A 23,589-nucleotide genomic window follows, 5' to 3' on the forward strand; every position below is an offset into this window, starting at 1 on the left:
GAGGGGCATAAAAGCAGCTAGTGAAAGGCAAACAGTCACATATAAAGGTACTCCAATAAGAGTATGTCCAGATCTATCAGCGGAAATGATGAAGAGGAGGGAATGGAGTAACATATTCCAAAAAGTGAAGGTAAACAATGCCAACCCAAGAAGACTTTACCCGGCCAAATTATCTATTAAGATAGATGGAGAAGTAAGAGTCTTCCCAGACAAGGAAAAACTCAAAGAATACATAAAAAGAAAACCAGCCCTACGAAAGATCCTTGCTGATCCAGTATGGGCAGAAGATCAACACCCATCAAGGGCAAATAAGAGACCATCACATAGAACAACTCCACCCACAGGGCGACAAAGAGGAAACAGCCCCCAGGACAGCATCAGCTCAATAGTAGGAAGAAGACAAACATAATCCACTCACACAAAACAAGTGGATAAGATAGATAGGAAAATATCCAACACAAAAGGTACAAGATGACATCAGAGAGTCCACAGATGGATGTAATAGCTCTGAATATCAATGGCCTGAACTCAGGCATTAAAAGGCAGAGGCTACAGACTTGCTCAGAAAACATAACCCATCGGTCTGCTGCATGCAGGAGACACATCTCAAACTTGCAGACCCAAACAGGTTAAGAATTAAAGGCTGGAGAAAAATTTACCAAGCAAATGACAACGCAACAAAAGCAGGGGTAACGATCTTAATATCTGAAGAAATTGACCTCAAGATGCAGGCCATAAGAAGAGACAAGGAGGGGCACTATATAATGCTCAAGCGAACAGTAGACAAAGAACCAGTGAGCAAACTAAATTCATGTGTGCACAACAAGAGACCCGCAAAATCTGTAAATCAAACACTTCAGAAGATTGAAAACAAGAAATCAGAGGCTCAATAATTATAGTTGGTGACTTTAATACACAACTCTCTTAAAAAGACAGATCACTGGGAAAGAAACACAGCAAGGAGGCTACAGAGCTAAACAACACAATTGGACGACTTGACTTGATAAATACGTTCAGAGCTTTCCACCCACATGAAAAAATCACATTCTTTAAAAGCCTGCGTGGCACATATTCAAAAATAGACCACATGGTGGGACACAAGCCAAGGACGTAGAGATGGTAGAAACGTCCAACTTCAATCAGCTTTGCCATAAGGCTGGAAATGAACAGAGGGATTGTGAAGAAAACAAGGACAAACAATTGAGGGAGGAACGATTCTCTTGTTCAAAAGGAGTGGATATTGACCCAGAGCAGAGATGACATCAGGAATGTTCTAGAAACCAATGAGAATGAAAACAGGACATAATGACACCTTTGGGACACAGCAAAGGCATTTATCAGAGGAAGGCTGATAGCAATAAATGCACACATGAAAAAAGAAGACAGACTCGTGGATTATACGCTGGCACAAAACTTTCACCAATTAGAGGAGAGTCAAAAGAACAAGCCCATTAATAATAAAAATCAGAGCTGAGATACAGGAGAGAGGAAACAAGGAAACTATGGGAAAAATTAATGCTGTTTAAAGTTGGTTCTTTGAAAGAATTAACAGAATTGATAGACCTCTGGCAAACCTAACCAAAGAAAGGAAGGAACATACGACAATTGCAAGGATGAGGGATGAAACAGGAGACATTACAACAGACCCTAATGAAATCTAAAGGATAATTACACAGTACTATGAAGGCCTATATTCTATCGAATTCAACAATTTGGAAGACACGGACAAATATTTGGAAACACAATCCCGCCCTAGATCATCCCAGATGGGTGTCAAGAACCTCAAAAGATCCATAGCAAAGGAATAAATGGACAAGGTTGTTAAGGGATTACCAACCAAAAAAATCCCCTGGGACAGATAGATTCACAGGAGAATTCTACCAAGCATTCAGGGAAGAACTGACACCAATCCAACACAAACTATTCCAGAACATGGAAAAAGATGGAAATATCCCAAACTCTATGAAGCTAGTATAACTTTGATAACTAAAATGGGCAAAGGTCCTACAAGAATTGAGAACTACAGACTAATATCCCTAATGAATATTGATGGAAAAATCTGACTATCTTTGACTACACAAGGGAGAAGTGAGCCCTACACCCAGTTGCTACAAGGCAGAGGTGAGACATGCCCACACACTCCAGCCACTCTTAACTTATTCGGATACCTCTTTTGCAACACCTTTCATTTCTGTTGCGTTTGATAGCGCTTGTAATGCCGCAGAAATTCAGGATGCTCACAATGATGAAGGTTTATGAGAGTGTTTAATAATCACCACACACCCGACAGAAAATACTGAAAATATATTTTCAGTCCACAGCAGTGCCTCTCACCCAGCAGGCAAATCTCTCTAGTACTGAGTGCTCTAGTAATGAGCCCACATGTTCCCTTTATCTTTTGTCTCCACAGGCAAGGAAGCCCAACCAGGGGCTTTGAGAAAATAAACTCTGACACATATATTGGGTTCTGAGTCATCTCATAGAAAAATGAAACATTAAACTGTCCACCAACTCAAGGGTGGAAAAAAATGGTAGTATGTGAGGTACTTCAAAATCAGCAATCTGATCAAGACAAATTTTATTAGATGACTGACCAATAGGAAAATGGTTTTTGCACCAAGAGAAGTTGATTGAAGGCTCATGGTAGAGGAGACATACATGGCCGCGTAGTGATGTGAAAAGTATTGTCTCATCAGCACGTGGTAAAGAAAAAGGCTCTTTGGGCCAGCAATGGATGATCCAAGAATGCCTTTGGTTTAAAAGACATCGAATGTATTACACTGTGCCGAACCCACGAGGCTTGTTAATGTACAAGAGATCCTTTTTCTTCCTTTTCTTAAAAAAATTGTATTTTTAATGATACAAAGGGCACAAGAATAAAAACCTGATAATTCATGTATATTGCATACCAGGCTAACCAAACTGGGCATGGATGATAAATTATAAAACAAATCATTCATTTTACTCCTTGTTTCTAGACTTTCTTAAAATTAAGAATCATCTTTCAAATAGGACTGCGGTATAGTAGTACAATGACAAAGGGGAAAAAAGGTTGACAAGAATAGTGCCAAAGTAACAGTTACCCAAAACCAGGATTCCGTGTCAGAAGACGTCATATATACTTAGGTATATAGTAACCATTTATCACATTGCAGCAGCAGGAGAAAGTTACTTCTAAATCAAAATTATTTTAGTGGTACTTTTAACTTAACCACGGTAACTTTTCAACATCATTCTTTCTCTGTGAAGTAGTAAAATTGATGTCAAAAAAGGAAAAAGGGGAATGGAGGAAGTAAGTTCATTCCAATAAATTACCTCTCCAGTTCTTATAAATATGTCTATCAGCACAAAATTGAGAAATATCTAGGCCTAGCAGACACTTCTTTTAATGTTATGGATAAATTAAAATGGAAAATACAAGGTAGAACTGATGGGGTTGAAAATCCCTCACTGAAAATTCTGTATTTAAAAATAATAATAAATAAAATTAGGAAATAAAATAAATATAGGAATGAACCCTACTAGTGCAAACCAGCCTGAATGGTTGTAGTGACAAGAGTGATAGGGTCAGCTGTCACTGTAAATCCATAAATGTATTTTCACCACTCGTTAAGGTGGCACAAGAGTGTTCTATAAACACAAGTACTAGGCTTTTCAGAGGACCCAAATAGTTTACTGCATATCCTATAAATAGAAAACATCTTTACTTTGATAACGCTATGCATGCAGGGACTCCATGTAATCCAACCACAAGTGGTTTCCTATGCAGTCATGTGCAATATATAAAAATTTTGGGGGGGGGGGAGCTATAAGGGTTTGACCCTACAGTTTTCACAGCAACAAAGCTACCATATTATGTACCATATGATAGAAGCCTTCAAGTTCAACATTTCAAATTATTGATTCACATTTTGTGCAAATGCAGCATCCGCGAGTATAGTAAGTCAGTTAATCATCTGGAGACATACAAACATCTCCTGGTTCATCCCACCGAGATGGATCATTCTGATTTTCTTCATCAATCAGCACTTCATCAGCTTCTCCTACTTCATTTTCTTTATCCCGTGGGAAATCTGCATCCTGTCTCTGATCTACGCCTTCTTGCCCTCCTGGTTGTGATTTATCTACACAGTCTGCGCAAACACCATAGCGTCGAGATCCATGTCTTATTCCAACACTGGCTGCCAACACGAAGATCTTCTTACACATCATACACTTGTATTTTTTATCCTTTCTATGCACCACGGAATGTCTTTTTACATGTTCTCTTCGAGTAAACAGCTTTCCGCAAATGTCACAGCTAAATGACCTCACCCCAGTGTGAATGAGCACGTGCCTTTTTAGTGTCCGCCTGTATTTGGCTACATAGCTACAGTGAGGACATTGTAACTTGTCCATGGTTGCAGGTGATTCACCGTTTTCCCAGGTCTCTTGTTTTGGCCGAAATTCTGGCAATAATCCATACTTGAAATCATTTGGCGCACCCGGTATCAGTCCATATTTAAAATCATTTGAAGTACTCAGTATCAATCCATCCTTGAATTCACCTGAAGGGCCAGGCACCAACACATACTTGATTTCCTGTGAAGTACCAGCATCAATTATTTCTTGACTAGAACCAGCTTCAACCAACGAAGGTGCATTCAAATTCCTGTCACAATCTGGCCCTGAGAGCAGAGCCCCTTCCAACTCCTGTTTTACCTTGATGAACGACAAACCTTCTTCTGTATAAGCAACAGGTGGCTGCATCACTGAGCAATCATCTAAATTTGTCTCATTATTAGGTGGTTCATTAAAATGAAATGGCTTTGCAGTCTGGGTTTTCCTCCTCGTTTTGCCAGTCTCCTGAATTCCCTGGGAGCCCATATCATTCCAAATAAATACTTTTGTTTGACTTTGAGATTCACTTTCAGCCAGTTCAGGAGAGCCATCCTGGACCCAATTACTGACGCTCATTTGGTAGTTATCTATTTGGCGCTCGTTGACATGACAACCATCATTTTCCATTTTTATGTCACTTTTCAAGTTGGTAAAGTTCCGTGTTGCCTCCAAACAGGCAATTTTGGGATCCCGTGATGAAGGCGGACCATCTGGATGAATTCGTTTTCTATTATTATAGTCCACAACAACACACTCTGGGGCTTTCGACTTCAGGCTGACATTTAAGGCATCTTCCATGAAATTCCGGCAAGTTTGAACAACTTCGCTCATTTGAAGATAGCTGGCCACTGCCATGACTTCGATGACAGTTTGGCTGGAGAGCACCAGGTTACCAGAATACAAGAAGTCCAAGATGGCAGAAAAACCTGCAGCTGCAGCAATATCTAAATGGGTAGTGTTGCTTGGGTTAGGGCTTTCGTTGTTTGAAGGGCAATATAACCTCTTAAAGAAACGGCTGCCTGCGACCAGGATGTTCTTATGAGCTTGGAAGATTTGCCCACTCACCACAATGCTGACATCGCAAAGAATACCTTTCTTCCTCTGTTCATTCAGTTGTTGAAGGAGTCGGTAGCAATAGGAACTCTCCTCTGGCTCACTCTTCACGTGGCTCAGCGCGTCCTCTGACGGCATCGCCGACTCCTGGGCGTTGGCGCTGTGCTCGCTGGAGACCTGGTGCCTCTGGAGGAGCGTTTTCTTGTAGTAGCGGGTCCCTCGCGAAAGCTGATCCTGCCCCACTGGGGGACGGTCCTCGCGTCCCCCGTCCTCGGGGGTCTTCCGGCACCAGCCGCACGACATAAGGCCAGTGTCCTTGGAGTAGCGCAGCCAGGGGAAGTCTTGGAGCCAGGAACTCTGGAAGGAGCAGCTCGGTCTCGGCATGAGGGACTTGGGTCGCGCCAGCGGGAAGGGCTGGACAGTCTCTCCTTGGACGGCTCCCACGACGCTGCAGGCCACCTCGTCGCGTCCATCGCCGTCGCCCGGGCGCGCGCCCTGCTCGTGCTCCGTGCTGTCGCCGCTCTGGGACGCGCCGTCCTGCAGCAGCTCCTGCCCCTGCAGCGCGTCCAGCTGCAGGTCCGCGGCCGCCGGCCCTCGCCCATCGCGATGCCTCGGGGGCCACGCCGCGGTCTCCGGGCGCCCGCGGACACGGCCGTGGTTGCCGAGAGCCCCGCGGCCCGCTCGGAAGGCCAGAGCCCGACGGCTCCTTTCCGCTCGCAGGGGGCCCCCCGCGCCGCCGCCGCCGCCCAGCGAGGCGGGTCCACTCACGTCCAGAGGGAGCAACGACTCCTCGGTTTCCTGGGGGGCGGCCGCCCGCGCGCAGGCCTCCGGGTCTTGGGGTGCCGGGCCCTGCAACCCCCCGTCCTCGTCGGGCCCCCGTCCGCGGAGCTGCTGGGGGGCTGGCGCCTGGGGCTCGTGAGGCCACGCCGAGGTCTCCCCGCCCGCGCGGTTGTCCAAGGGGCCGCCGCCTCGGGACGCCGGCGCCCTGCGGGTCATCTCGCTTAACGACATCCAGCCGCCGCCGCCGCCGCCCGCTGTCCCTGCTCGAGCGCGGCCTGTGGGATCCGCCGCTCCGACCCCGCCGCGCGCCCGCCGGCGCCCCGGTCTCGGCCTCGCCTCGGCGCCCGCCCGCTGTGCGCCCGCAGCGTCCCGCTCCGGGAAGGGCGGACGTCGTCGCGTGAGGAGCGAGCCCGGCGCGCGGGGCCTTCGAGGCTGAGGGGCGGAGTGCGGGAACCGGCCGCCGCGCACAGACCTTCCGGGACGGAGATCCTTCCGCGACGGGGATCCTTCCGCGACGGAGATTCTTCAGCGACGGAGATCCTTCCGCGACGGGGATCCTTCCGCAGACCCACGACAAGTCCTGCGCCTTCCCCGGGCTGCGTACACACCTTCCGCGACGGAGATCCTTCCGCGACGGGGATCCTTCCGCGATGGAGATCCTTCCGCCGACGCACGACAAGTCCTGCGCCGCCGCCGGCCCTGGACGTGCTGAGGCGAAGGCGGTCAGGCCGTGGGGCTCCCGACGCGCTGAGGGGAAGGCGGTCAGGCCGTGGGGCTCCCGACGCGCTGAGGGGAGAGGCGGTCAGGCCGTGGGGCTCCGACGCGCTGAGGGGAGAGGCGGTCAGGCCGTGAGGCTCCCGACGCGCTGAGGGGAGAGGCGGTCAGGCCGTGGGGCTCCCGACGTGCTGAGGGGAGAGGCGGTCAGGCCGTGGGGCTCCCGACGCGCTGAGGGGAGAGGCGGTCAGGCCGTGGGGCTCCCGACGCGCTGAGGGGAGAGGCGGTCAGTCTTTGGGGCTCCCGACGCGCTGAGGGGAGAGGCGGTCAGGCCGTGGGGCTCAGCCGAGCGACGAGGCCGCAGTGAAGCTGGTGGAGCGTTTCCGTCCCACCAGGCCCTGCCGGAGGTCGACTTATAAAGGATCCAGGGGCCGTGCGCCCACAATGCACTTGGGGAGCAGTAACCGCTCGAGGGGCAAAGGGTGGGGTCGGGCTGGGGGAGGGGTATCTGGGTGGGGTGGGTGGGGTTGGGGCACCGGGGGACGGGAATGGGGCGGGTTGTGCCTCCGGCTTGGGGGCGGGGTGCGGCCTAAGGGAAGCAAGTTGGCCAGGAGCCAGGAACAAAAGGGGGGAGTGTTGTGCCTATGGCTTGGGGGCGGGGTGCGGCCTCTAGGAATGAAGTGGGCCGGCGCACGCATATTTCTCCTCTCCTCAGGAAACCTGGGATTTTGGAAATGACGGAGCAGCGGCTGCAGAGCTCCAGCCTGGTCATTTGGTCCAGCGTGGGCAGCGCTGGCCGAGGAACGCCTTATTTTGTTCCTTCACACTGACTGGGCCCGTCATCGGGGCTTTGCGTGGGAGGTGGCTGCCAACCATAGACACCTCCTCCTCTGATGTGTTGAGTAAGCGCGCAGCAACTCAGACCCAAGACGGTCAGCATTTCACCCAAAATGCGCCACCCCGAGTGTCTGCGAGATCCTTTTTCTATGCCCCTCAGATATTGTCTCCACTGCAAAGTACTGCCCTGCATCTCCATGGAACGCATGAGGCACCAATAGTACTTGGCTAACTGCCGAAAAGACATCAATATTTGTGCCCATTCCTAACAGAGCCATATGTACAAGTTATCAGACAGTACCCATATCGCATGCCAGCAACATTTTACTGAAGATCATCCCACAGTGTTTGCAGCAGTACACATGGAGCTGCCAGACGCTCTGGTCTCATTCGGAAGAGAAAATGGAACAAGGAGTATGGTTTCTGATGCCACATGGATTTTGGATGAATGTAGAGAATTCGAAACCGATGCGTATGCATTCCACGGTGGATCACAGCAAACTGGATAGGCTTGAAAATACCGGCAGTTCCAGAACACTCTGTTGTGCTAATGCTGAACCCGTACATGAGTCAAGTGGCAGTTGTACACACAGAAAAATGCACAACTAAATGCTTTAAACTCAAGAGAGATCTCTGTCAGAATATCATCGTCTCCCTACAGTTATTCAATTTATATGCTGAGCAAATGTAAAAAAAAAAGGCATCTGTGAAGAATCTGGCATCAGAATTGGAGGAAGGTGTAAGCAACCACTGGCACTACTTTGCTGCTGAATATGAGAGTTTTGAAGCCCTTGCGGATGAACATGGAGGATTGGAGCCTTACGCATCTATTGATTACAATTCAATATAAATAAAACCAAAGTTCTCACAAACTGTTGAGAAGGATGTCATCCGTCGTGGCACCACATTCAATGCTCATGGCAGTCAAGAGAGAAAATGACTCATTGCACAAGAACCCCCTAAAGTTTGGGAAAGTAAAGATGTTCCTTTGAACACTGAAGTACACCTGACCGGAGTTAACACACTGGGGACGGATCTCTGGTTTCTTGTGTTTAAAGCCATCTGTTATGGCCGGATCACGAGATAACTCGTGATTTCTACATGCTGTCTTCAGATGCCATCTGCTTGGATTTATTTTAACTATTTGGTCTGTTTAGGTGTTTACATCAGTAGTGAATGTATCAGACTCCATTGTCTTAATTTTTTTGTTTATTTAGCATTTTAGTGCATTTTTGTTAAATACTCTTTGTTTGAATTATTTAGCAAGGAGCTGTGCACCTATCATGATCAAAACTCGGTGAAATGTAAGACATCACCTAAATCGCTCAAGTGGTCTCCCGTTACACAAAAAGACATGAAGAAATTCTTAGCTGTAATTCTTCTAATTTTTCAAAGTGATATAGATTATGTTGATTATTCTTACAAGAAGTTTATAATTTCATGAATATTATAGTTCATAAAAGTAATTTGCATTGCAAAATATTGTTTCACAATGTGAGGTTTTATATTCAAAAACTGAAAGTTATAAATAAATATGACAAAAAGTTGTTGAGATGTGAACCCATTTAAGGTTTAATGCAAAAAAAAACCCAACACTCTAACAGCCAAAAAAATACATGACCACTTGGACAAGGTGGTAAAAAAAATATCCGGTGTTTAATGTGTTAACATATTTTCAATTTTCTCATGTACTTGGAAAGTTGGACATTGAAGGAGGAAGAGTTTGAGTGAAGAAAGATAAATGGATACATTTGATCTCTGCTGTCAGTGAAAAATAATGAAGGTGTCATGCAACGACAATAGAAGAAACAATTTTATATTAAAAGAATTGCAGCAAGAATGTTCCTTAGAGACCAGGATGGTGACACTTCATCTTTCATACTTTGGATGTGTTAGAAGGAGGGACCCTGGAGAATGACATCATGCTTGTTCAAGAGCAGGTGCAGTAAAAAAAGTAGGACCTGAATGAGATAAATTAACACAATGGCTGCTACTAGTTAGAGTGCAATTCCCATAGTTGGCAGTTTTAATACATGAGCAGCTCCTTGGGAGAAAGGCTGGGTTTTCTACTCCCATAAAGAGTTACCGTCTTGGGAACCCACAGGACGTGGTATGAGTCCGCATTGGCTGGTTGGCAGGGAGTTTAGCCTTTGTTTTTCCCAAATTGCGTAGCTCATCTTCTGATGATGTTACTCCATTCTTCATAATATATCTGTTCAGTGGTTCATCCCTCTGAGTTGGACAATTTCTTCATCATCTTATGTGAGTCTGGAAGCTGACCTGAAACCCAGCATTGAAAGTTGAGTTACTGCTTCTTGTGATTCATTCTGTCTTTAACATTTTTTGGAAGGAGGGTATACTGATCTGCTTTGATGTGCCATATTACCTCTCCATCCATTCCTGACTGCTTCAGTTTCTCTGTGTTCTCTCCAAAAGTCTTTGTTGGTTGGTTGTTTACTATCCTTCTGTACTCTTGCCCATCAACTTTCCTATCTTCCTCCCGTGGTAAAAACCATCCAATTGTTGGTGTTCAAACCTAAAAACACATTAGGCTCTCCTTCAGGCCCTATTGAATGAAAGATTGAAGTACTTTATCCATCTATCAGGGAATAATTTTTCATCCATATGATATATGTGAGTTGCGTCTGTTAATGTACAGTTATTTAGCTAAACATATCGATAGCCATTGGTGTTGTTAGATACTTTGTCCTACTACAGGCAACGCTTTATGAAAATCCTTGGAAAGATCTGTTTAGACATTTTAACTTTGGCTTAGTTATTTAACTATTAGGTGTGGGAAACAAGGATTTCTCCCAAATTGTCTCCCCCAAATATATTCCAAACTCAGCTGCTTGCGAATGACTATACACCTGGAGGTCATCAAAAGTAGATCAGGGGTCATTCTCCCTGAGAGCTATCAGCCATCTAGAGCAAGCAGTCACCACTGTTTATCCCAGAACAAGTAGGGCCCACTCCCTTCTGATAAGGAGAGTATTTGTCTGTTTCCTTGTAGGAGACCCCAGAGAGGTAAAACCCACCCAAGGATTACCAAGGTTAGGCCGTCATCAGGAATCTAGGATCCACCCATCTTGTCACATGTTTACCCCTAGACCTTCCCATTCCTATGGGCACACCCCTAGCTCAGCCCCTTCCTGTCATGCTCATGCCTGTCATACGTCCCCTTCCTATGATGTGCGTGCCTGTTGTACTGCCCCTTCTTGTGATGTGTGGTTACCTGTAATCAGGATCCCCTAAGGAGATATAACCGTTGTTTAGAAATAAAGTTGAGGCTCTCTCCTGCTCTCGTGACGCAGGCTAACTCCACGAGGACCACCAAGCGGGGCTGAGGTGAGCATGCTACCATTAATTGTGTCAGACTCCATTATTCTAATCTCTCCTCTATCTCTCATGTTCTCTATGACTTTACTATAATCTTTACTTATTATCGCTTTACAATTGCGCCTCCCAGACCTGTGATGATTTGTGGGGGAACCTCCTCTCCCCACAGATGGCGCCCATCACGTGTGGCCTTGTAGGAAAAGAACTCTTTTGAGTTATATCCCGTGTAACAATTGTACGGCCTCATCGGACAGAGAGGGTGAATCGGGAAAACTTTTTTTCAGTTTTTTTTTAAGTGTGTTTTTATTCTGAGTGATAAATGGGTCAGGCAAATCGCAAGGATACAGAGTATGATATCACGCTTTGCCACCTCTTGAAGAAACAAAATGTAGCGGTAACAAATAGAGAATGAAAGGGTTTCTTCAATTGGTAAAGAAATTTAATCCTTCTTTTCAGGAGTCAGGGACCTTTGATATGGAGATCTGGGACAAGGTAGCCATTAACTTAAGAAAAGCTCCCGGGGCAGGACAGAGCATACCCATGGAGACCTGGGTTCTGTGAGTGCAGATTAAAGCAGTGTTGGAGCCGCTGCAGGGTGAGAGAGTAAAAGAGAGCAAGTCCAGCAGAGCAATGAGAAGCCTCTAAGCGACACAGACTTAAATCAGGTGAGAAGCAGGCAGAATGAGTATCAGACAGATGAGAAGATGTAAAACGGAGCTGAGAAAACGAAGTCTGAATCAGAAGGCGATATAAGACTGGAAGCATCTGTGTCAACACCAGAGTATAGCGCAGGGAATCACAATATTATCAAGCAAGTCAGTGCCAGAGGGAAAGATGAGATTAGATCCAAAAAAAAGGCAAGTGGAGAGATTCAACGTAGAAGGTGAGGTTCGGGAAGCAAAAAGCAAAGAGGCAGGTGTTGGAAGGCACCTTTGCTCTCATAGGTAGAGAAGAGCATAGTCCAGGAAGCAGATTCAGAATTTAGAGTGGCTTATCCCATGAGAGTTATAGACAGGGAGTCCGACGAGCAGTACCCAAAAGGGATTCACAGTGTTCCCTACAGGGAGCAGGGTACGCCATTAGATCATTTTGGAATATGCAGGAATGTAGAGACAGATGAGTACAAGGGCAACCTCATGGCAGCTGCCCTGGCAAATTACACCAGGCCTAAAAGAAAATGCTTTAGCCTTAGGAAGACAGGTCATCTTCAAAGAGAGTGCAGACAGCAAAGGCCCTTCAACCTGACCGTGAAAATCAAACAGAGCATGGCCCCGGGCCACCGCATTTGGGTTTAAAAGTATCCAGACTTTGCACCCCTTGTAGGAAGGGAACGCACTGGGCGAGTTAATGTCGCGCTCAAGATTCAGCAATAAAGGATTGTCATCAGCAAATGCTTCCCAGCAGAGAAAATAGAGGAAGGAGCCTGATACAGAGCCCGCCCACCAGAGCTCGGAAGGCAAGGTGTCTGCCTACAGGAAAGGGAAATCTTACAAAGAAACTACAGGTGTCACCCCGCCTCACTGCAGGAGACCAGACCTAACCAAGTAAAGGCTCAGAAACTCTCACAGCAGTTTGCTGATTCTACTATTAAGAGAGTAATACAGTTTTTATCAGGAAGTTTTAACCTAAGTACTCAAGGAATTAAAAATAATACTGGAGTTGGTCAGACTTGTAAGGAAAAGCCTAAAGCTGTGATTAAATGAGGAATTCTTAAGAGCGATAATTGGGGTGCGCTACCTAAAAGAACTATGGGATGTTTATTAGGAAAATCCAACCTAAATTCTCAAGGTGTTGCTGGAATTATTGATCAAGATTGTGAAGAAATTAAAGCAGTGATGAAATCTGATATACCATGGTTTATAAAAAAGGAAGATTGGCCCGGCTATCAAAAGAGATAGTGTGTGGAGTCTTAAAGGCTTGAAGATAAACAAGTGGCCATCTACCTGAGAAGCAACAAAGCCCACATGGAAGAACACACCAGCCTGTATGATCACGTGGTCCCGAAGGGATCAGTTATCAGGCATCAAAGAACAAAAAGTCATATCATTGGTTGCACACCATGATATGATCGCCGAGGACAAACGAGTGCATAAGCAAATGTGGCGAAGAAAGCTGATGGTGCCCGGCTATCAAAAGAGATAGTGTCTGGGGTCTTAAAGGCTTGAAGGTGAACAAGCGGCCATCTAGCTCAGAAGCAAAAAAAGCCCACATGGAAGAAGCAAACCAGCCTGTGCGATCACGAGGTGCCAAAGGGACCAGGTATAAGGCACCATCATCATAAAAAAAAAAATGTTACCATAGTGAATGAAGGGGGAAGTGCAGAGTGGAGACCCAAAGCCCATTTGTCAGTCACTGGAGATCCCCTCACAAAGGGGTCTAGGGGAAGAGATGAGTCAGAATGTGATGTAGCACCGATGAAGAATACAGCTTTCCCCCAGATCCTGGGTGTTTCTTCCCCACCCAGCTACCATGATCTGAATTCTACCTTGCAAGTCTGGATAGAGCAGAGGATGTACACTGGTGCAGATAGGAGCTGGAGGCACAGGGAATCCAGGGTGGATGATACCTTCAGGACCAGGGTTGTGAGGGGGAGATACTGGGAGAGTAGAGGGTGAGTGGTTTGGAAAGGGGGAACTGATTACAAGGATCCACATGTGACCTCCTCCCTGGGGGATGGACAACAGAGAAGTGGGTGAAGGGAGACGCTGGATAGGGCAAGATACGACAAAATAATAATCTATAAATTATCAAGGGCTCATGAGGGAGGGGGGAGCGGAGAGGGAGGGGAAAAAAGAGGACCTGATGCAAAGGGCTTAAGTGGAGAGCAAATGCTGTGAAAATGATGAGGGCAAAGAATGTACAGATGTGGTTTATACAATAGATGTATGTATATGTATGGATTGTGATAAGAGTTGTATAAGCCCCTAATAAAATGTTTGTTTTTAAAATAAAGGAAGATTGATTAGGACAATTTTTACTTCCTTGCATTTCTAGAGTTAAAAGTTACAACTGTCAGGAAACAGTACTTGAGAAGTCTGACCACCCTTTAAATCAAGGGGTCTTTTGGAATTCTGTTGTGGGGAAACAACAGCGCCCCCACCTGGAATTAGAAATTGAAGGGGAAAGGTTTTTAAGTTTGGATATGGGGTCATTTCTTTACGGCAATCGGAGGGCCAGAGACCCGCCCATTACCTTCCTCTAAATCCAATATAGAGGGAATGAGAGAAGTTAACCAGATCAGAATATTGCAAGAAGGTAAAATCATACACTGTAGAGCCGGTAACCTTATTGGTAAGCTTGGAGAAAAAATGTCTGTTTGGTAAGTTACTTCAAGAACAGTTGAACGAATTTGTTAAGAATTGTTTAAGTCATTCAAAGTATGGTAAGAAGTTCTCCCAATTAGTCAGCTCTCTTCATTCGCTGAGAGCTGAAATTTACATAACAATGAAGGCTATCTAACTAATAGTTTTACTGATTCAAAACCTAGCAAGGTAACTGAGACTGCTAGCAATGCTTTAATATTTACATGGTTAAAACAGAAGGGGGAGAAGAGGAATTTTATGTATGATGAATTTCATTTGGTCAATTTAACCCCCCAAATTTTGTCCTTACTAAAAGATTGTAACAAAATTAGGGCAGAGAAACACATTTTCACTTTTACAGAGAAAATTGACCCTAAGAAAACCCAAGATGATGGAAACCGTGTTTGGGATCCAGGTCCATTTGTCACCTGGAGAAAGGGCTATGCATTTAAGTTTCTGCAGAATAAAGCTGATGGACTCCCCTTAGAAGGACACAATCACATTCGGAGAAAGACAGACATGAAGGGCACAAGGGAACCACAAAAGCTTAATCATAATTCCTTTTTCAGGTTAATGACACCCAAAAGGGAAGGGTTATTTGTTTATGTTTTTACAGGCAAAGGAGATAGGTGGATTCATCTTCAGTCAGTAAGGCCCAGAAGAAATGAGGGACGAGGATCTTGTGACGTGACCCCGTCCTGCTTAACCAAAATGTCGAGAAGACCTCATAGATTCCTGAGAGTGGTGATTGCTGTCTCTTGAGATATTTCTTCCATCGTTGATGCTAAGGGGCACTCTGGGACTCTATCAAAGCTGAACATTTTATACAATAGTGACTGGCCTATTACTACAAACTGTTGCTTTGCTGAAAGATCAAGATTTTGGACTTTTCAATGCTACAATGTGATTGGAATGTAACTGATTTCTGTGTAATTCCTTACCTATATAATGTAACATTGCATCACTGGGATTGGATTTGGAAACATTTGAAAGGGTTTAAGAGAAACATTTCATTAGATGTTGATCCGTTTAAGAAGGATATTTTCTATACATTCAAAGACAAGATTGAGGCGTCGCCTGGCTCTGATGTGATTAAGCAGTTGGTGAATGGCATGGAAGGGTTGGACCCGAGAGCTTGGGAGCAAAGTATCTCACACAGCTTAAGTTCCGGTCTGACTGTGCTTTTTTATCATCATAATTGTGATGCTTGCAGTCTCCTGTCGCTTCTATAGGAAGCTGAGAGATATGAAGAGAGACCATGTTGCCTCCGTGACTCTATTGAATCTTAAATGTAATGCAGAGAGGGGAAATGTGGGATACCAGCACCAAGGGAAATAGAACTGGGACTTATTCCCTGACTGGTACAGAGGAAATCTGGAAGACTTGTATTCCATGGCGGGAAGACCGCCACTCTGGTAGTTGGAGATATAGTCTGAGTACATTTTCCTGAGATAGGCTACCATTTCCAGTTTCTCCCTTCAAGCTGTGCTGCCTTAAGGTAAGGAAATGGTTGTGATTCATTCTAAAGAAGCAGACATTCCTATTTGCTCGCTTTCTTCCTGCCGCGGCATCCAGGCCCTCTCATACCTTCCTCCAATAGCAGATGGACATACAGGGGGACTTTATCCTCCATGCCTGGATAAAAAATGATTGCTATAAGCCTGAATTTTTGGCTGTATTAATTGGATCATGAAGTTTTTCCTTGACAGCTTTCAAAGTATAAAAAATAACCATGTAGCCACTGTGGGTCTTTTGAATTTTTTGTATAAAACAAAAGGGGGAATCTTGGGAAACAAGGATTTCTCCCAAGTTATATCCCCCAAATAGATGCCAACCTTAACTGCTTGAGAATGACTATACACTTGGAGGTCATCAGGAGTAGATCAGGGGTCATTCTTCCTAAGGGATATGAGCCATCTAGAGCAAGCAGACACCACTGTTTATCCCACAACAAGTAGGGCCCACTCCCTTCTGATAAGGACAGTAGTTGTCTGTGTCCTTGTAGGAGACCCCAGAGAGATCAAACCCGCCCAAGGATGACCAAGGTTAGGATGCCATCATGAATCTAGGGTCCGCCCATCTTGTCACATGTTTACCCCTAGACCTTCCCATTCCTATCGACACACCCCTAGCTCACCCCCTTCCTGTCACGCTTATGCCTGCCATACATCTCCTTCCTAAGATGTGTCTGCCTATTGTACTGCCCCTTCCTGTGATGTGTGGTTACCTGTAATCACGCACCCCCCCCCTTAAGGAGATAAAACCATTGTTTAGAAATAAAGTTGAGGCTCTCTCCTGCTCTTGTGGCCCGGGCTCACCCCACGAGGACCACCAAGCGGGGCTGAGATGAGCATGCTACCATGAATTCGGTTATAATCTTTACTTATTATCCCTGTACAATTGTGCCTATTGGACCTGTGATGATTTGTTGAGGACCCTCCTCTCTCCGCAATTAGGTGAGTCAGGGAGTCCACAATTCTGAATTTTTTGTAGTTTCAAGGGCATTGGTAATTATCTGAATTATTAATTGGCTAAGAGTTTTGTATAGTTTAAATGGCTAGTCTCATAGCAACCCTTTGGTTGATCGATCTTCTGAGATACTCAAGTCTTAGTTCTAGATTGGACGTTATCCCAAACCTCTCTGAATCTGTTCAAGTACAGAGTATGAATGATTAATTGATCATAATGCTTAAAGTTATTGCTGCAATTTATGGTCCATTGCAAGAATATGGTTAGCTCTGACTGAATTCAACAATAAAGAGTTGTGCTTCATACTTTGAGGTCATGAAGAAAGTTGTTTATCACATTTTGCTTTAATAGCAATTGTGACGTGGTGGGGACAAACAAGTATCGCAAGAGTAATAGAAATGAATGTTTGGAATTCTGAAAATTAATGTACAAACATCACCTCACAGCTACAATGACAAGATTTAGATCCTTTGAAATATTTTCCACACAATTATCTATTTTCTAAGTACCTTGAAATTTCCAGGTGAGGAAAGGGTAAAATTCCTGACAGCAAGTTGTCTGTTGGTCTTCCATGTTGTCACAATGTGAAGCCGGGCTCGGACTGCCTTATGCTAACTTTGCAAGGATGATTGTAATGGAGAAAGCCTTGGCAGAAATCATGTCTTCATGCAGAAAAAATGTCAAGTAATTTAGTGTTCCGCTTAAAATGGATAAAGTTTCAATATAGCAGAAATCAACCAGCTAAAGATTTGTGGTAGACCTCCAATAAATATTAGTTAATAGAGACTCCGAATCGATCACTCCTCTGGTTAGATACATATTAACAGAGAAGAAAACATTAAATACTATGAAACACATTTTTTTTCACAGCGGTCAAAAAAAGTAAACCAATATTGACAAAATTAAAATCATATTCTTCTTTGACCTCCCTTTGGCTCCTGGAGGCTTCAGCCCTTCGTGATTGTACTATACAAAGGATGGAGGGGCAGCAGTCTCTGTCGTAGCGTGAACAGTTCTCCCCTTGGTTAAAATGAGCAGGAAATGCGGAGGTTCTCAGAAGTGAGGGTACAAATGTAAACAGCTGGCTTTACTCGCAATAATGCGTGCCGAATGTGGTAAGCTCAATGTGCTCATATCAGGAACGATAAAGGGCTTTCCTGATGAAACCCACTGACAGACCTACTTCCTTTCCAGGATTGTCATTTGCTCACTGCCTTGTAAAAATCACATTGTTCACAGAGAGAACAACATGGCTGGCCCCACTATGAGAGATGATGCCCCTCAGTGACTAAGGGCAATACAGGGGACAGCACCGGAGACACAGTGTGGGAATTGCACCTGACCTGATCCCACCACACCGAGGCAAAGCACTGGGGGAGTGCAACGGAACAGCAAGGGAATGGAGAGGCAAGGTCCCCAGGGAATGCTGAAAGTGGACTTTGGGGCCAGGGCGTGGTGCCCCAACAGACTGGACTGGAAAATGCTCCTAAAGGCCAGCAAACGATCCCTGAACTAACTACAAGCTTTTCTCTTGGGAGAAAAAAAAAACAACCACATTGTTCTAAGTCCGGGGGTACTAACCTATTAAATAGTATCATGATATGTGTTCTCTTTCCAATCGGATATGCAGATTTTGTAGTGTCACCTGAGCGTCCACAGAGAGCCAATTTCTTCTAATAAATCTATGCTACAGCCTCTGGGGCCCCACTGGTGTAGGAGTCTATAGTTGCACTTAGATCTGCATGGAAACTCCCGCAGCAGACAGACTGAACTTTCTGTGCCCATACACAGTTGCCATTTGAGAAACTCACAGGAGATCGCTTTGAGTCAGTATTGACACAATGGCCACTAGTGACGTTGAGACCCCTGCAAGCCAGGTAATTAGGAAGACAGCTGCTTAGCCAAGTAGCTGGAAAAAATACATATTTCTGCTCATTGGAATGAAAGATGGCCTGACCAAATGCTCAAATGACAGAGTGTCAGCGATAGTGCATGCAAGTGACATTTTGCTGAAGATGACCCGACAGTGGTTGTAGCAGTTCATAGGCAGGGAGCTGCCAGAGGTTCAGGCCGGATTCAGAAGAGGATGCAGCACCAAGGGATAACATTACATATGTCAGATGGACCTTGACTTCAAGAAAAAGGTATTTACTTGTTCATCATCGACTAGGTCAAGGCATTCGAAAAATGTAGAAAACCTTGGGAAAGATGGGAACTCCTGAACAAATGATTGTCAAGTTACCTCCCTGAAGGCACTCAGTTGCCAGACTACAGGTAAGCTCTGCTCCCTGCTTCGATGGACAATGAGCTACTTCTCCCTAAAGGCTTGGCACCATCAGCTTGGTCCCTGTAGGTGGAGTTCAGACCCTATTGATTATGGTTTCTATGGAGATCCAGAGAACAGATCAAACTAATTCAGTGACATCCAAAGTTAGGCTGCCACCCTGAATCTAGGATGCCCTTCTTGTCACATGGATACCCCCAATCCCTTCTCTTCCTATTGCGTGTATATCCTTAGATTGTCCCCCTCCCATTGCTGTATAACCTATAGTTCAACCTCTTCCTGCGACATATGTCTTTATCTGTAATTAGGGGCCTTACACTACCCACAAAAATATATAGGCTTGGGTTAGCAATAAAGAGCTCTCTCTCAGGCTCCCCTAATGGCCTTTCTTGGGTTCCCTTTCTCCTCTTCCATTCTAGCTCCCCATTTCCCTTCTCCCTTGTCCTCCTTCCTCTCCCCCTATCTCCACATGGACCACCAATTGGAGCTGAGGTGAGCATGCTACCTTGAAATGTGTCTGACTCTATTATTTCAATCTCTCTTTTGTCTCTCATGCTCTCTATAACTTTACTATAATCTTTATATATATTACCATACAATTGTGCCTATCAAACCTGGGATTAGTGGTGGGAGGCCGGCCTTCCCCCAAAAGGAGGTCCTTATGTCTGGCAATAAGCTGCTGGAGTTGGGCATTACTAATTTGAGAATAATTTCTGGAAGCAGTATCACTTCATGAAAGATTTTCAAGAATTCTAACCCCATACTTTTTCCCAATCAAAGGTTTTCTTGTTCTCTGTAGCCAACACATCATTACAGGGTATGCAAAGAGGGGTTTTGACGTCTTCGTTATTAGAATTAAATCCATATTGCAAAAGTTCTTTGACATATTTTTCTTTTCTTGTTGATACTATTTCACTACAACCTGGTAGATACGATTCTACACCACTGCCATCGGGATTCTTACATCTTCTGTTTATATTTTACCACTTATCCCAAACAGGAAAAAATTTTGTCCTATGATATAGATAAATACAGCTCATTATTTCTCAAAGAAACAACCCCAAAACCTTCTTATGAGAAAGCCCTGGCAAGGTCAGCAGTTCCAAACACCTGCAAGGTCAGCAGTTCCAAACACCCAGCCACCACTCATGAGAAGACTCAGCTTCCCACTCCCAGGAAGAGTTACAGGCTGGCAAACCCACAGGGACAGTTCTACCCTCTCCTGCAGGGTCACCATGAGTTGGCATTAACTGGATGGAAGTGAGTTTGTTATTTTGATTTTCTTGGTTTAGGATGAAGTTACATTCCTTTAGCCTAATTTAAAAAATTACTTTTCACACTCTAGTACACTGGTTCTCAACCTTCCTACTGCTGCGACACTTTTGTACAGTTCCTCGTGTTGTGGTGACCCGCCCCAACCATAAAATTTAAAAAAAATTTTTTTTCCTTAAAAGAATTTCATTTTATTGAGGGCTCTTACAGTTCTTTTTAAAAAAAATCATTTTATTAGGGACTCATACAATGCCTATCACAACTCAGATTTACATCAATTGTGTAAAGCACATTTGTACATTCATTGCCCTCATCATTCTCAGAACATTTGCTCTCCACTTAAGTCCCTGGCATCAGCTCCTCATTTTCCCCCTCCCTCCCCGCTCCCCACTCCTTCATGAATCCTTGATAATTTATAAATTATTATTTTGTCATATCTTACACTGTTTCATGTCTCCCTTCACCCACATTTCTGTTGTCCGTACCCCAGGGAGGAGGTTATATGTAGATCCTTGTAATCAGTTCCCCTTTCTATCCTACCCTCCCAGTATTTCCACTCTCACCACTGGTCCTGAAGGGATCATCCACCCTGGATTCCCTGTGTTACCAGTTCATATCTGTACCAGTGTACGTCCTCTTGTCTAACCAGATATGTAAGGTAGAATTGGGATCATGATAGCGCTGGTGGATGGAGGGGAAGGAAGCATTTAGGAACTAGAGGAGAGGTGTATGTTTCATCTTTGCTACAATGCACCCTGAGTGGCTCGTCTTCTCCCTGCCATAAAATTATTTTTGGTGATACTTCATCACTGTCATTTTGCTACTGGTATGAATCGGGTGACCCTTGCGAAAGGGTTGTTAGACCACCAAAGGGGTTGCCACCCACAGGATGAGAAATGCAGTTCTATTATATATGTAGCCAGGATAGGGAAGAGGTTTATGAAATTATTATTGCGTGGTCATTCTTACATAAATTGAGTCAATCAAAAAGTCACGAAAGAACAAACACAATGTCACCAAACAGATTTTTATAAATGTATTCTAAGAACGTAGGAAAAGATACAACGGCACAAAATTGTATTTCTATTGGCACCTCGTACCTCTATAACTATCAATTCCAAGAGAATTTCAAGAAGGCCTAATAGACAAATATGATATGCCTTCTCTACACATGTTATAGTGGATAGTAAAAAAACAGTGTTTTATTAAAAAAGAAATGTTTTGTTATTCATTCTAGAGAACGAAAACTTTCCCATGTAATGGGGCAGAAAAACCCAAGGTTTATTGATTATCATTAAAAAATTTTACTAACAGCTGAAATTTCCATGATTTGGGGCATGGGATATAGTTACATTTCTACCTAAAGATTCTTCACTCCTAAAAACATTGTCTTTGACATCTTACTTCTACCTTCCAAAAATGCCTGCCCTTCTGCCACTATGAACCCCCTCAGAAGCACACACGCACACACATAGTTTTAAAACATTTCCTTTTAAACGTGTCCTATGCCTTGCAACGTGGGAGAAAGAGGGGGATTTCTCAGAGGTTGGCAACACAGATACGGAACACAGATAGAATTTAGCCAGGAAGGTGAAGTTGAGAAAGATTTTATTGAAGCAGGTAAAGAACTCCCGGGAGGGAGGGGAGAGCAGAGAAAGGGACAGGGGCATAAGCCGGTGTGCGGTTCCAAGACTCAATGAGTTAGATCAGGGAAGTCGCAGCTTGTGGGTGAGGTGGCGGGAGATATATAGGGCTCGAGCTAAGGAAGTATATATTGACAGAGGAATGGAAATTTTTATTGCGTGTATCTGCAGGGCTTTGAGTCAGGATGCCACCCGTGGGAAGTCATCTTGTTTGAAAACCTGCTCTCTGTAGTGCTGGAGAAGGGGCTACACAAACCCAGCCTGGAGAGATAAGCTCTTTGGGGTGTTGATGCAGGAGCTGCATAGTTCAATAGGTAGCCCATCCTCCAGAGAGGCAGGAAACAGGGACTTTGAGGTTTCATCTTCCTGAGGAGGTGGGGGCTGCCCATTCCAGACACAGCCCAACCAATTTCTACTTCCATAGAGTGAAGGTCTTGGAAACCCACAGGGGCAGTTCAATCCTTTCAGTATGAGTCCACGTCGATGCTTTGGCAGTGAGTTAGGTTTGGTTTATGTCTCTCAAAGGGATTCCTGATGGCACTGTCTTTAGGTTTGGGGCTGTTAACTGCCAACTGTCAGCTGTCCATACCCACCATCTCTTCTTCAGCAGACTAGGTCGTCTGTTTCTGCAAAGTTGTACAGTTTTGGTTGTTCTCCATTGGAATTGCCTGGATGGCAATGAATATGGTTTTCATTGGTTTAAGTTTTACACAAGTATTGACAAATTATTATTATTATATGTTTTTTATTATGATCTGTTTTGCATAATTAGGAATAGAACAAAGACAAAGATTAGCAACAAATCAATGGGAAAGACTTTAAAAAATGTTTTAATTTACAACCAACCTTTCTTTATCATTCTCTCACGTGGCTATCTTTATATTTTGTGGTTGTATAAAATCTGTACTGGTTGTTGAATTTCTTTTTCTTGTTAATAAAGGCTTCATTCTGACTGACTTAAAATAAAAAATACATTGAGCCCAATGGAAACAGAACTTTAAATTTGGGGAAATTCAGCTGTAAATCTAAGGAACCTTGGCCAAGAATGCTCCCTTATAAAATGATACACAATCTTTTTTCTTTTTAAAAAAATTTTTTACATACACAATTTTTTGTAAAAGGTTAAGCCAGGGTTGGTGGAACTAACTACCACAGCAGGAAAGCATTAGGTATCTGGGATGGGTTTCTCCACTTCCTGCTTCTCAATGCGAAAAGAATTCACGTGGCAGAAGTACTTTTGTACACCCAAGTAGCTTTTAGGAGGGACAGGGAAGGTACGGGTAATACAGTCTCAGTTAGTACACCCTATCCCTGGAAAACATGCAAGGTAGCATGGTGGGGGCCGTGAGAGACTTTGTGATAGAAAGTGGACACTGTAGGGGGCGGAGCACGTGGAAAAATAGTCTGTAAGAGAAGGTCGGGAGGAGCCAAGCCTGGCAGGAAGCCACAGCACGTGAGGGGGTCTCCTGCGACCCTTGGCCTCGCAGGGAGCTACCCCCATTCCCCCTTTTTTTCT

At 44.6% G+C, this 23,589-nt stretch overlaps 1 pseudogene; it reads right to left on the reverse strand.

The window, feature by feature from the left end:
* Nucleotides 1-3,948: 3,948 nt before the first annotated feature.
* Nucleotides 3,949-6,429, reverse strand: LOC142435642 (zinc finger and BTB domain-containing protein 10 pseudogene; annotated as a pseudogene).
* Between the last annotated feature and the right edge of the window lie 17,160 nt (nucleotides 6,430-23,589).

The sequence above is a fragment of the Tenrec ecaudatus genome, chromosome Y, assembly GCF_050624435.1.
Source record: "Tenrec ecaudatus isolate mTenEca1 chromosome Y, mTenEca1.hap1, whole genome shotgun sequence".
In the NCBI taxonomy this organism is placed as follows: Eukaryota; Metazoa; Chordata; class Mammalia; order Afrosoricida; family Tenrecidae; genus Tenrec; species Tenrec ecaudatus.